Genomic DNA, 15332 nt, shown 5'->3' with positions numbered 1-15332 from the left:
TTTCCAAGCTGAAAAGTCCCAGTCTTATTAATCTCTCCTCATACGGAAGCCGTTCCATACCCCTAATCATTTTTGTTGCCCTTTTCTGAACCTTTTCCAATTCCAATATATCTTTTTTGAGCTGGAGCGACCACATCTGCATGCAGTATTCCTTAAGAAGGACCTGGTCGAGCTGTGCAAACAGAGAGGGCTGCGCATTGTAGTAGTAGGATTTTATGTTTGTATTTTGTATGATTTAGAATGAAGGATAAAGAATAATGAGATAATAATGTAGCATGTATTAAATGTACTGGTGTATGCTTTGATCATATCCTGCCAGCCACCCTTTTTGAATAGCAGAAAGGAATGGCGTAATGGGCCATTTGGTAAAGACGCATCAGCCGGAATGTGTCTGGGCTGATTTCAAGGCAGTAACAGACGCTTTAAGGTCACTATTTCGTTGTAGGTTTAGCATTTTAAAATAAGTAGAAAAATGCCGTGATTGTTTTCTTGTGCATTGCAACTTGATGTTCCTGTTCAAACTGTTGTGTGTAAATGAATTCTGTGCCGTGTGTGAATGAGGAATGTGTGTTAAGAGAGACGTGTGAAGACCGTCGCCGAGCCAGATGTATGAGGGAGGAACCAGAGACAGACGCAAGGGTGCCAGGAGGCTGCAACACGCCCCTATTGTGATGCCAGAGGAGGGCAGATTGACGACTCTAAAGATGAGACAGGCACCTATCAATGGGGACGAGAGAGCTGTGATAAAGGATGAGAAGGACAATTTCAGAAAACAAGCACTCGTCAAACAACAATTAATTACAGCATGACGGTGCAAAACTCATTGGTCCCAATGAAGGAAAATCACTATATAAGCAAGGTGCCTTGCCATGAAACTTCGGGTTCGTCCTGCCAAGACTTCCCCAGAGCATCGTGTCGCGACCGACGGAACCCGGCTCCTCCCTACTGGCAACTAGGTTGATCCGGACTCTGGTCTGGTAATTATAACATCGACTGGCAGGACAGTGTGTGTGTGTGTGTGTGGTGTGATTGAATGCATATGCTAATTGTTGTATCTCCAATAAACACGGTGTATTGCCTTTTCCCCTGAAAAAAATCCCGTGTGCTTCTTATAAGCATAACAGTATTGGAAAGCTCACCAAAGAACAGCTGATGGCCCAGCCGGAGGAGGAGGATCGGTCGGAGGAGCTGATCCCTGTCCCTGAGGGAAGCAGTCCAGCAGATGCAGTGCAGGCACCGGTGTCTGTCCCGGCTGGGAGGGGTCAGACTGCTGCCGAGGGCATCCCGAGGCCCCTCCTACCTATGGAAGGGCACCTTGACCCCCGCGGCCAGCAGGGGATCCTCCCAGTGGAGCTCCCCATTGCTGGAGCTGAGGCGACTGGAATGGGAGAGAGAGATAAAACTGAAAGAGCTGGAGCTGGAGGATCGGGAGAAACATCGGCAACATGAACTGGAGTTGGCAACGCTGAGGAGCAGAGAGCCCCCTGCTGCGGTGAGTGAGGGGGAACCTAGGATTACATGGAGCTTTGATAAGCGCATCCTGTCCCAGTTTAAGGAAGGGGAGGACATAGATGAATTCCTGATTGCCTTTGAGAAGGCCTGCGAGCTGCACAGGGTTGACCCTGCAGACAGGCTCCGGTTTCTCACCCCCTTACTGGACCCCAAAGCTGTGGGGATGTACAGCCGAATGGAAGGGGTGATGGCAGGGGACTATGAACTGTTCAAAAAGGCCCTGCTACGCAAGTTTGGGCTGACTCCTGAAGCGTACCGGAAAAAGTTCAGGAGTCAGCATAAAACCTCTGAGACCACATATCTGGAACTGATCCTCTGAATGGAGGGACATGTCCACAATTGAGGAAGATGGGGCCCAGACTAAGGAGGACATGCTTAAACTGATTGTACTGGAGCACCTGTATGAACATTGCCCATCCGACCTGAGGATCTGGTTGGTGGACAAAAAGCCAGAGGACCTGCAGAGCGCAGGGCAGCTGGCTGACGAGTTTGTGGACAGCCGGTCAGGGGGTGGAACAGAGGAGTCCCAAAATATTAAGCCCACCATGTTGCAGAGAGAGAGTCACCCTGGGACCCCCCAAAGGGGGAATGTGGAGAACGGGGGAGGGATAGCTCAGTGGTTTGAGCATTGGCCTGCTAAACCCAGAGTTGTGAGTTCAATCCTTGAGGGGGCCATTTAGGGAACATGGGTAAAAATCTGTCTGGGGATTGATCCTGCTTTGAGCAGGGGGTTGGACTAGATGACCTCTTGAGGTCCCTTCCAACCCTGATAATCTATTAAGGGGAACAACCGGCATCAGGATCAACCGACCGGCTCGAGGGGACCAACAGAACATGAGCTGCTATTACTGTGGCCAGAGAGGCCACATACGGACCCAGTGCCCCAAGCTCAAGGACAGACAGCAAACCAAACCCTCACAGCGTTAACTGGGTAGGGACTCAGCCAGAGGAGGGGCGGGCTTCCCAGGCTGGGGGGGCTGACAGCTTCCCAATGGCTCAGGAGGGAGGAGTTTCCCAGACCAGTTCCCCGGGGGGGCTGGATGCTCCAGACACCAGGTTCTCTGTTTACAGGGTGGACGCGGGGTGGTCCCTGCAGAGCGAGTGCCTTGTTCCCCTGGAGGTGGATGGGAGGAAGGTCAATGGATACTGGGACACGGGCGCAGAGGTGATGCTGGCCCGGCCCGAGGTGGTAGCTCCAGATCAGGTGAGGCCCGACACCTACCTGACCCGGGTGGGCGGGACCCCATTCAAGGTGCCCATGGTGAGGGTACATCTGAAATGGGGGCAAAAGGAGGGCCCCAAGGAAGTGGGGGTGCACCACCATTTGTCCACTGAGGTATTGATGGGGGGGGACCTAGAGGATTGGCCAAGCAACTCCCAGAACACCTTAGTCGTGACCCGTAGCCAGAGCCGGCGAGGGGCACTATGCCCTGACCTCGGGGAGGGTACCTTGCCGGAGGCAAGGAGGGAGGGGAGGGAGTGCCCAGGGACAAGGCTCAGAGGGGCTGCGGCTTCAGACCCAGCCAGCGAGAGGGAGCAGGCCCCCATCCTTTCCCCAGCTGCTGAGTTCCAGGCCGAGTTGCAGAAAGATCCCTCCTTGCAGAAGCTAAGAACCTTGCTGGCCTCTGTGCGGTACAGACCATGGGGAGAGGCTGCCAGGAGAGGTTCCTGTGGGAGAAGGGGTTCCTGTACTGAGAATGGGCTCCTCCGGGGAAGTGGAGTCGTCGGGGATCCGGAGGCAGCTAGTGGTCCCCCAGAAGTATTGCCACAAGCTACTGTACCTGGCCCATGACATCCCTCTCTCAGGACACCAGGAAATCCGGCGTACCAGGCAGAGGCTGCTACAGAACTTTTACTGGCCTGGAGTCTTTACTACTGTCCATCAGTACTGCAGATCCTGTGACTCCTGTCAGAGGGTGGGGAAGGCCCGGGACCAGGGGAAAGCAGCTCTGAGACCTTTGCCCATCATAGAGGAGCCTTTTCAGAAGGTGGCTGTGGACATAGTGGGGCCTCTCAGCAAGACGACCTGGTTGGGGAAGAAATACATTCTGGTGGTGGTGGATTTCGCCACCCGCTACCCCGAGGCGGTGGCATAGGCGCCGACTCCATGGGTGCTTTGGGGCTGGAGCACCCACGGAAAAAAATTGGTGGGTGCTCAGCACCCACCGACAGCTCCCCGTAGCCCCACCCCATCCCCCTGCTCCAGCTCACCTCCGCCTCCGCCGCCAGCGCGCCACCGTGTCCTGCTTCTCCCCCCTCCCTCCCAGCGCATGCTCCGCAAAACAGCTGATTGGCAGGGCAGGGAGGGAGGGGGGAGGAGGGGGAACGCGGCATGCTGGGGGAAGAGGTGGGGCCGGGTGGGGATTTGGGGAAGGGATCCAATAGGGGCAGGGAGGCAGCAGAGTTAGGGCGGGGACTTTGGGGATGGGGTTGGAATGGGGGCGGGGCCAGGGGCGGGGATGGGGTGGAGTCAGGGTGGGGCAAGGGCGGGGAAAGGGGTGGTGGGGCCCGGGCACCCACCGACACCAGAGAAAGTTGGCGCCTACGAGCATTGGCCTTGTCTTCTACCGAAGCAGACACAGTGGCAGATGCCCTGCTGACCAGTTTCAGCTGAGTGGGGTTCCCCAAGGAAGTCTTGACAGACCAAGGATCCAACTTCATGTCAGCCCTGCTCCGGTGCTTGTGGGAGAAATGTGGGGTCCGGTGCAACTGGGCCTCACCATATCACCCCCAGTCCAACGGGCTGATGGAGAGGTTCAGTGGAACTCTAAAGATGATGCTGAAAAGCTTTAGGAACCAGCACCCACAGTATTGGAAGAAGTATTTACCTCACCTGCTGTTCGCGTACAGGGAAGTGCCCCAGGAGTCTACTGGGTTTTCACCTTTTGAACTGTTATATGGAAGAAGGATAAGGGGGCTCCTGGACCTGATGAGGGACGAATGGGAGGGGAAGGCCACTCCTGATGGAGAATCAGTTGTGGAGTATATCTTGACCTACCAAGAAAGACTTGCTGAGCTCATGGGCTTGGCCAAGGAGAATCTGGCCAGAGCCCAGAGGAAGCAGAAGGTCTGGTATGACCGCATGGCATGGGTCCGTGCCTATGCCACCAGAGACCGGGTGATGGTTCTCATCCCCGTGAGAAAAAACAAACTACAAGCCGCCTGGGAAGGTCCTTTCAAGGTTGTCAAGCACTAAATGAGATAAACTATGTGGTGGAACTGTCTAACTGCGTACTCCGCCACCGGGTGTACCATGTTAATATGATGAAGATGTGGTGTTAGCCGTGTGTGAACATTGGGAGGAGCAGGGAGGTGACCCTTTAGTAGATCTATTCCCTGAGACAGGAGCTGGCTCCTCCCTGGAAACAATTCCCCTCTCTGATCAGCTAACCCCTGCCCAGCAAGCTGAGATCAGAGGGGTGCTGCATTTGTACCGACAGCTGTTTTCCAAACAGCCTGGACTCACTAATCTGACTGTCCACCGGGTAGAGACAGGATCACATCCTCCTATAAGATGCTCCCCCTTCCGAGTCACAGGGAAAACTGCTCAGGACCTGGAAAGAGAGGTCAGTGACATGCTGGCTTTGGGGGTGATCCAGCCGTCTTCCAGCCCTTGGGCCTCGCCGGTGGTGCTGGTCCCCAAAAAGGACAGGTCGATCTGGTTCTGTGTGGACTATCGGAAGCTTAATGCCATCACCATGTCTGATGCCTACCCCATGCCCAGGCCTGATAAGCTCCTAGACAAGCTGGGAGGAGCTCGGTACCTTACCACCATGGATCTTACAAAGGGTTACTGGCAAGTGCCACTGGATGTAGATGCCAGGCTGAAGTCTGCCTTTATCACCCCTCTGGGGCTCTATGAGTTCCTGGCCCTGCCTTTCGGTCTCAAGGGAGCGCCGGCTATCTTCCAGTGTCTGCTGGATCTACTACTGAGGGGGATGGAGAGTTTTGCCATGGTGTACATTGATGACATCTGTGTCTTTAGCCAGACCTGGGAGGACCATGTGTCCCAGGTTAAACAGTGCTACGGACTCCAGGAGGCTGGGCTGACCATAAAAGCTGAGAAGTGCAGGGTGAGGATGGCTGAAGTATCTTACCTGGGCCACCGGGTGGGGAGCGGCTGCCTAAAGCCAGAACCAGTCAAGATGGAGGCGATCAGAGACTGGCCCGCTCCCCAAACCAAAACGCAGGTCCAAGCCCTTATTGGAATGGCGGGGTATTATCGAAGATTTGTGCCACACTTTAGCTCCATAGCCACCCCCTCACTGAGCTATGCAAGACGGGAAAGCCAGACAAGGTGGTCTGGACCGAGCAGTGCCAGAAGGCTCTGTGTGCGCTGAAGGAGGCTCTGGTCAGTGGCCCAGTTTTGGTAAACCCAGACTTTGACAAGCCCTTTATGGTATTCACCAACGCTGGGTGCGGTGTTAATGCAGGTTGATGAAAAAGGGGAAAGACACCCCATCATGTAGTTGAGCAAGAAGTTGCTACCCCGGGAGCAGAACTATGTGGCCATGGAGAAGGAGTGCCTGGCCATGGTGTGGGCCCTTAAGAAACTACTGCCATGTCTATTTGGGTGACACTTCACTGTGTACACTGACCACTCTCCCCTGACCTGGCTACACCAGATGAAAGGAGCCAATCCCAAGCTCCTGAGGTGGAGTCTGCTCCTGCAGGATTATGACATGTACGTAGTCCATGTGAAGGGACGTGCCAACGTGATAGCGGATGCGTTGTCCCAGAGAGGGGGCCCTGAACTTCCCCAGGTCACTGGTCAGAGTGACCCCGCTCAGTTCAGTCTCGAAGGGGGGAGAGATGTGATGGAGTAGGGGGGTTTGACCTGGGAATGTTGTGTGGGAGTTTTACTGGGACTATCTGCATTGGTGCTGAATGGTGGTGGGATATCAGGGGGTGACTTCACTTGAGGGATGATACGTGAGCACGTAACCTGAGCCCAGGAGGGGGTTGGGGCCAGGTGACACCTTCTGCCCCAGAAACTGGACAAAGGCTGGAGGAGGAGCCGGGGGGCTGGGTGAGGCAGCTACAGGGGGTTTCAGTTTGGAGCTAGCTGGGGAAATGGAGGGAGGCCCAGAACCGGGGTTTGGGCTCCCTACCCCCCAAGATGGACCTGACTGAGGGGTCCTGTTCTCTGTACCTACAAACTCTGTTTTAGTCTGTGTTTCTATCGTCTAATAACCCTTCTGTTTTACTGGCTGGCTGAGAGTCACAGTGAATTGCAGGAAGTCGGGGGGTGGTGGTGCAGGGCCCTGACTCCCCCGCACTCCGTGACAGTTGCGTCGGCAAACTTCAGCAGGGATGAGTTTATGTTTTCTTCCAGGCCATTGAGAAAAATGTGAAATAGCGCAGGGCCAAGAACTGATCCCTGTGGGCTCCCACTGGCAACACCCAGCCAATGGCAATTCCCTGCGTACAATGATATTTTGGGACCTGTCACTTAGCCAGTTTTCAATCCATGCAGTGTGTTCCGTGGTCATTTTATATCATTCTAATTTCTTAATCAAAATGTCATGGGGGACCCAGTTGAACGCCTCACAGAAGTCTAGGTATATTACAGCACCATGATTTCCTTTATCAACCAATCATGGAATCTCATCAAAAGAAGCTATCAAGTGACTTTGACAGGATCTATGTTCCATAAAACCATGTGGATTGGCATTAATTATATTACTCTCCCTTAATTCTTACTGAGTCCTGTATCAGCCACTCCATTGTCTTGCCCAGGATTGGTGTCAGACTGCCAGGCCTATAACTACCTGGGTTATCCCTGTTACACTTCTTAAATACTAGCACGACATTAGCTGTCTTCCAGTCTTCTGGAACTTCCCCAGTGCTCCAAGCCTTATTGAAAATCATCATTAATGGCCCAGCAAGTTCTCAGCCAGCTCCTTTCAAACTCTTGGATGCACATTATCTGGACCAAACGATTTTAAAACGTTTAGTTTTAGTAGCTGCTCTTTAACATCCTCCAGAGATACTAGTGGAATGGGAAGAGTCTTATATAATATAACTATGTCATCTGTTCTTGCCCCAAATATAGAACAGAAATATTTATGGAACATTTCTGCCTTTTCTGCATTCTTATTAATAATTCTGCCATTTCCGTCTGGTAATGGCCCACTACCATTGTCAGGCCTCTTTTTGTTCCAAATCTACTTAAAAAACTCTAAGCAAGGAGCAACCTCGAGTGCCACTGGGATGGGAGGAGGAGCTGAAATGCTGCGGGGGATGGGGAGGCAGGGGGTGCAGAAGGAGAGAGACAAACCAGTCTTCTGTTACATGTTTAAAGTTACTATAATGAAGGGATGCAAAGCGTCATTTAAAGGGGGGCAGAGATTTGTCCAGGGCACCCGGTTTGGCGCTCTGGGCTCAGCCTTCGCCCTGGCTTGGGCCTGTCCGACGCGCCAGTCTCTGGCACTTGGAACCGGACAAACTGAGGACTGCAATGTCCAAGGGGGTTGTGGCACAAAGGATTCTGGGATAGGGGGTCCCCTGGGAAGCGAAGCAGGCTGTTTTGGAAGGAAACCATTGGGGGGAGTTTGTGGGGGTCAGTGGGGAGAAGAGTTTGGATCCCCACTAATCTGGTTTTCCCGGTTCAGGCCCATCGCAGCAGCAGGTAACCGATATGTCCCCTCCCCCGGGCTAGCCCCAGAACCGGGGTGCAATGGGAGGGGGAGCAGGTCGCTGGGGGAGGGGGGACGGGTCTGAAGGGCGAGCCCCGCCCTGCTCACGCCCAGCCCCTGCTGGCATTGTGCCGGGAGATGCTCGTGTCTTGTCTGCCCTGGAGGACTCCATGGTGATTGGAGAACTGGTGACATGTGACATCACCAGCGATATGATGACATCACAAGGAGCTCCCACGAGGGGGCGGGGTTTGTACTCGGGCTGTTTCGACTCGGGCCTGGGTTTGTTTTGCCAGGGATTCTACTGTGACACCCAACCAGGGCCGGCCTTGGGGCAAACGGTGCCCTGGGCCACCTTGTACTTTGGTGTCCCAGGCTCCCCCACCCACCTAACCCTGCACTGCACCACTTGCGCCCCTGCACCCCATCCTGCACCCCTAAACCCTGCACAGCGCCACCTGCACCCCTAGCCCCTGCACCCCCATCCTGCACCCCTAACCCCCGCACTGCACCACCTGTGCCCCAACCCCTGCACTCCCATCCTACACCCCTAGCCCCTGCACTGCGCCACCTGCACCCCCATCCTGCACCCCATCCTACACCCCTAAACCCTGCACTGCGCCACATGCACCCCTAGCCCCTGCATCCCCATCCTGCACCCCAGCCACTGCACTGCGCTCCCTGTGCCCCAGCCCCTGCACTGAGCCCCCTGCGCCCCAGCCCCTGCGCCCCATCCTGCGCCCCCATTCTGCACCCCTAGCCCCTGCACTGCGCCACCTGCGCCCCTGGCCCCTGCACCCCCATCTCACACCCCTAACCCCTACACTGCACCACCTGCACCCCTAATCCCGGCACCCCACCCTGCGCCACCTGTGTGTGGGGGGTGCGGAGCGACATCAGGGCTGGGCTGCGTAAAGCGAGGACAGGAGAGCAGCCACCCCGGTGGGGAAAGTGACCTGGGTGCACCGAGCGCTCGGCGTTGCTCCTCACACCCCCTCACAGCCCCTGGGGGTGCAGAGGACGGTCGGGGAGGGAGGAGCCGGATCCGTATGTAACCGCTCCTCCCCCCACCCCCACCAGCCAGGAGCAGCTTCGACTCCACCCAGGCAGCGCGCCCCCTGCACTGCCACATGGCGCCCCCCCCGACCATGGCACCCACCCCCCCAAGGCCGGCCCTGCTCCCCAGTGGTCTCTGCCATTGAAATCCCTGGAGATCAGGTCTGGGTCTGTACCGCGGCCAGCACACGCAACCCTAGGCCCTTCGGCGACTCCCAGTGGCTCCTCCAGCCTGACCCCGGCTAGCACAGAGACCGTCCCCCGGTGCCCTGCACTGAGCCCAGCGCATCTTCCAGCAAGGCAGCCGGGCTGGGCAGCCACCAGGAGACAGAGACTCCCCCACGGCCCGGGGGAGCTCAGTCCAAGGGCTAGTCCCCTCGCTGGTGTAACCCAGTGCCCCACTTCAACTGGAATGTGTCTGGCCTGGTGCTTGTTCTGCCTTCCTCTGCTCAAAGAGCCTCAGGAAACCCGGGTTTGATGCGCCCTAACGAAGCCAATCTCACTCTCCTGAGCAGCTCACCGGACTGAGCCTCACGGCTCTTCCCACAAGGGTCTTTTCCAGCCTTCAGATAACGTGGTGGCTCTGCTCGGCCTGTTCACCCTCCTCACTCTGCTTTCTAACCTGGACCCCAGATCTGGCTCAGCCTCCCCAACACGGGACTGGCTCTAGGTGCTACCTCACTGCAAACGTCTGCCAGTGACAGCCTGAGTGATGCCTGCAGGGAAAGACCCAGAGCTGCCCACTTTCCTTTTCACACCGCGTGTCAAACGGGGCCGTTTGTGGAGACATGACACACCGGGAGTGTCAGTTAAAGGGAGTTACTCACATTTCATCAGCTTGTTCAGTTTATTCTTGGTTATTATTACAAAGAATTATCCCCGGTTCTTTGCCTTAGAAAAGCTGCAGCAGTCTATGCATTTCGATAAGATACATATTTATCAATTGGTTACAAACATCGACTGTTTGCCAAAATACCCCCTGGCCCCACCAGCTGGGAGCCAATGTTCATCACTGCGTCAAGAGACAGGCACAGAATACGAGTAGGCGCGATCAGGGTAAAAGGAACCCATTAGCTAAGCCCCTGGGATTGGATCAAGCAAACTCAAAATGATTTACGATTGTTCACAAGTGTCCAGAAGAACAGCTGTTCGAATGGCCAGGTCCCTCTGTCCTGTTAGCCCCAACCATGCAGCCCCAGAAAGTGACCCTGCTCAGAAACCGACTAGTGCCAGTGACTGAGTGAGCTGGCGGGAAATACAGTAAGGGGAGTGATTCTCCACTTCCAGACATTGGTGTAAATCAGGAATATCACCTGTGCAGTCACTGGGTAAAACGGGTGGGACTGAAAGGAGAATGGAGCACAAAACTCACCGGTGAAAAGGAAATTAGATCTCGGAATTCTTTTTCAGGCTGAATAATCTAAGGTGCTACCGGAATCACAGATAAGGGGATTTTGCTTTCAGAAAAACAAGTGACCCATCTCTCCACAGAGCCCCTTTAATAGCCCATCCCGACAGCATCTTTTTTCACTTCAAAATACCAACAAGCGAGTTAAAGGAATGTCGGTTTCTTTTTTTTTTGGTTTTAAATCGGTCATTTGGGAGTTTTAGGAGATCATCTCAAATCTCTGAAATCAAGGGCTCTGTGTATTGTTTTGCAAACAGCAGAATTTTCATAGGACTCAAAGTAGGTGCTAATGCCCCAGTTACACATGAAAATGGTGATTTTCTTGCACAAGTCAGCTGCACGCATGTGCTGCTGGGTAGTTCGGTGTGACGGTGCTCAGATACCATGGCAATCAATGCGCCTGGCAGGAATGCCTAGGATACAATAGACAGATTCAAGATGTTCTTTAAATGCACCTGGAATAATTTGTGTTTGCCTCCCGTAGCTGCAGATCTAACCACCGACTGCACATTGAATCACCCAGCCTGGCAATGCACCCACCATCTGCGCATGGAGGCGGGGGTTGTCCCCCTTTGAAAACCAGCTCATCCATTACTTGGTAAAAGGCCCCAAGCAGGGACATTTCCAATGTGATAATGATGCTTAACCCTATTACAGAGCCGCTGATGTTCCAAGCGTGTCCGTTTCACCCCGCCACGCCCTTCCCGAGCTGTGAGATGGCGAAATGTTATCAGCCTCGTCCGGAGAAACGGAGGCAGAGAGATGAAGGCCAAAAATCTCTAGGCTGATGCTTCACATTAGACGCCTCACTCCAGAGTTCAGTGCCCGATTTTCACAGGTGCTAAGCCCCAGCAGCGAAGCCCTTTGGCAAACCCAGCCAGGACCCGATCTATGGGGTTAGAATGAGGCACCAGCGCTGGGCTATCTGGGGCAGTCAGACACCCACTGCTCCTCCATTCCAGGGGGTGCCCCCGGCCGCTCTGAAAATCTCCAGGCTGAAAATTGGAGCCTGAGTGAGTGGCTCAGGGGGAATGTGCGTCAGAGCCGGGCTCAGAACCCAGGACTTCCCGTGGCCAGGCTCTGGCTGGTTTCTTTGGGGTTCCCCAGAGCTCACTCCCAGGCTCCCTCCGGATCTGAGCTGTGCCCGAGGGAGGGGCGGGGGGCTGCCCTAGATTTGCAGAAAGTGCATACGAGAGAGCAGTATCCCCCCGCCCGCTGGGCGAGGCTATGGCGGGTTCTGCTCCTGGCACCAGGCGCTGGGAGCAGCCGCCCGTCAGGCATCGGTGGCGACCCCCCCGCTGCGCAGTGAGGCCTTGGAGACCTCAGTGCTGACGGTGGACATGGGGAAGCTCTCGTACGTGTCCGTCTCCGCAGCGCAGCTGCAGCGGTGGAGAAGGGCTTTGAGCTCCTGCTGGAAGTTGGTGTTCAGGAAGCCGTAGAGGACGGGGTTGATGCAGGTGGAGGCCATGGCCGCCAGGTGGCAGAGGGAGAAGAGCAGGTCGTGGTAGCAGCCGGAGATGGTCTCGTGGGCCCAGTCGTACAGGGCGTTGAAGACGGTCAGGGGCAGCCAGCACACGGCGAAGGCGGCGACGAGGCAGGCCAGCATGACGCTGACCCGCCGGTGGCTGGCGGCGCGGGAGCCGTGCGGGGGTCGCTCCAAAACGTCCCGTCGGCGGCGCAGGCGCAGGAAGATGCGGCAGTAGCAGGCCAGGATGAGCAGCAGGGGCAGGCAGTACTGGCCGAGCAGCAGCCCGGTGGTGTAGGCCAGGCGGTGCCCGTCCGACGGCCACTTCTCCACGCACACCAGGTGGCCGGCAAAGGCGTCAAAGGGCAGGCTGAGGTTGCGGAAGGGCTCGTCCGTCAGGACGCTGAAGGCGAGGAAGGGCAGGGAGACACAGCCCGACACCAGCCAGGTGACGCTCACAGCCAGGTAGGCGTGAGTGGCCCCCGGCTTCCACCCAGTGGGGTTGATGATGAGCTGGTGCCGCTCCAGTGCAATCCAGGCCAGCGAGAGGACAGAGACGGTGACAGAGACGCACTGCACGAAGGGGCTGGCCTTGCACAGGAACTCGCCCAGCACCCAACGGTCCATGAGCGTGTAGATGACGGTGACGGGCAGGCACACCACGCTCATCAGCAGGTCGGAGCAGGCCAGGTTGGCTATGAAGATGCTGGTGACGTTCCTCATCTCCTTGTGCCGGGCGATGACGCAGACCAGGCCCAGGTTCCCCACCAGCCCCACGGCCAGCAGGGCACTGTAGGCCACAATCAGGATGGTGCTGTTCCCCACCGAGGGGCCGCACGGCCCGGCCTGCTCCCAGGGCAGGCTCAGCCGCTCCGAGACGTTCAGGTACATGAGCTTCAGCAGCTCGTCCATCCTCTGCTCCTGGCCGGGGGCTGTGCCGGGGGCAGGACACTCTGCTCACAGCGTCCTCAGCCTGGGCCAAGACAGGGAACAAGAGCTGGGGAGGGCGGCACGTGGGCGTCTCACCATGTGGGCATCCGGCTCGCCCACATGCCGCCGTGTGCCCGATCAATGCCCAGCCCCCACCCCAGGTCCAAGCCACTCCCGGCGCCCTCCACATACCTGAGCCGCTCCCAGCCCCCCTGGAGCCATTTCTGATGCCCCCAGGCATCCCAGCAGCTCAGATCCTTGCGTGGCTCTGCCAAGCCTCCTGCCCCCTATGCCTGAGCCCCGTCTGCTCCCAGGCGCCTGAGCAGTGCCCACCCCATCATGTACCCCAGGGCCCCCTGCGTGCCCCAGCCTGCAGCGGTGCTGAGGGGTGAGTGGGAGGCAGTGGGGGAGGCGGGGCCCAGCGGGGCAGGGAGGGAATGCCCAGCGGGCAGCGCAGGAGGCTGGGGGGCTGATTTAGGGGATCGCTGGAAGGGGGATGCCCAGCAAGTTAAACCATTCGCAGGGGGAGGGAGTGGAGCCCCAGACGGTGCCAGGAGAGCCCCCACGCTGCTGTCACATGGCATCTCCCTTGGGCGCTGTGCCGGGCTGGAGACGTGTGCCAGGAGGGAGCCCAGCTACCTGCAATGGGTGGGGGCGGGCAGGGGCTCTGGGCCCCCAGGGGACAGACAGACTGACATCCCCCCAGCTCCCTGCAGACAGACAGACAACTGGATGGCCTCTGATGGCAGGAAGGGGTTATGCAGCCTGAGCCGCCAATACCTGGGGGCAGCCCGTGGGGCCGGCCCCTCCACCGGGTGGCTGGGGGTGACAGGGACAGTGTGAGGCAGCAAAATATACTCCCCCCCCGCTGCCGCCCCTCCCTGGGAGCCCTGCGCCTTGGGGGGGGCATGGAGACAAGGACCCCACAGTGGGGAGCGGAGCCAGATGGTGTGTGTGTGTGGGGGGGGTGATGTGTGCGGGGGGGCCGGTGTGTGTGTGGGGTGGTGATGTGTGCAGGGGGGCTGGTGTGTGTGTATCTGTGAGGGGGGGCTGGGTATGTGGGGGAGCTGGTGGGGGGGCTGGGTGTGTGTGGGGGTGATGTGTGCGGAGGGACTGGTGTGTGTGGGGGGGACTGGGGGGTGATGTGTGCGAGGGGTGCGATGTGTGTGTGGCGTGGCCGGTGTGTGTGTCTCTGTGGAGCCGAGCGGGGCCGGTACCCGCGGGATCGAGCCACTGCAGCGCGGCCCAGGCCGGGACCCCCCCGGGCATCGCCCCGCACGGACCCGCCCCCTCACCTGGCTCCGACAGGGTCCGGTCCGGTCCGGCGCGGCAGGGTCTGGCCCCGCTCCGGGCTGGCGGCTCCGCTGCGCTCCCGGCTGGCGCGGGAGGGGCCCGGCCCGTCTTAAGGCGGCGCGGAGACGCCCCGGCCCCCGCCTGGCGGGGGGGTTCTGCGGGGCGGGGGCGGCTCCGGGGGTGGCACCAGCCGGGATCCCCCGGTAGCGGGAGGCTCCGCGGGGCTGGGAAGTGATGGGAGCAGACACGTGAACTGCAGGAGCTCCCCCCCCCCCCCAGCCCTGCAGTGTTCCTCACTCCCGACCTGCAGCCTCCTGTTCCCCTAACCCTAGGCTCCCCCGAGCCCTGCCAGTGCCCTTCACTCCTGAGCCACAGCCCCCTTTTACCGCAGGCCTGGGCTCCCCCACTCCAGCCCTGTGGTGATCCTCACTCCCGAGCTGCAGCCCCGTTACCCCAGCCCTGGGCTCCCCACCCCCACAGCTCTGCCGGTGCCCCTCACTCCCGACCTGCAGCCCCTGCTAGCCCAGCCCTGGGCTCCTCCCCACCCCCAGCTCTGCCTGTGCTTCTCAGTCCCAACCCACAGCCCCCTGTTAGACCTGTGGGGAGCAGGGCGCAGTGTGGCCGGGTGTGACACACCCATGGGTAGCTGGGCAGTTGTGGCAGTGTGTGACACACCCGTGGAGAGCGGGGGGCAGTGTGGCAGGGTGTGACACACCCGTGGGGAGGTGCTCACCAGGGCCAGCTCAGCCCCTGTCTGTATGGTCGATCCCCAGCACCCAGTGGGGGCCCCACGGAGCAGGGCAGGCGGCCTGGGCTGGGCGGTGCCAGGGACCCTGGGCAGGCTGGGCTGGGGGCTGAACGTGGCAGGGAGCGCGTGGACGGGTGGGCTCCCAGCTGCGCTCAGGGGGAGGAGAAGCCCCTGGGACCTGGGGGAAGGGGCATTTCGCACCTCTCCTCAGCTACCAGGGCCGGCTCCAGGCACCAAGCACCCAAGCTGGTGCTTGGGGCGGCACCTGGAGGGGGGCGGCGC

At 58.2% G+C, this 15332-nt stretch overlaps 1 pseudogene; it reads right to left on the bottom strand.

The window, feature by feature from the left end:
- Positions 1-11887: 11887 nt before the first annotated feature.
- LOC112117722 lies at positions 11888-14344 on the bottom strand (annotated as a pseudogene).
- Positions 14345-15332: the final 988 nt, after the last annotated feature.

This window comes from Terrapene carolina, unplaced genomic scaffold (genome assembly GCF_002925995.2).
Source record: "Terrapene carolina triunguis isolate 2854851 unplaced genomic scaffold, T_m_triunguis-2.0 Scaffold51, whole genome shotgun sequence".
NCBI classification, from domain to species: domain Eukaryota; kingdom Metazoa; phylum Chordata; order Testudines; family Emydidae; genus Terrapene; species Terrapene triunguis.
This window is presented reverse-complemented; position numbering and strand designations above follow the sequence as displayed.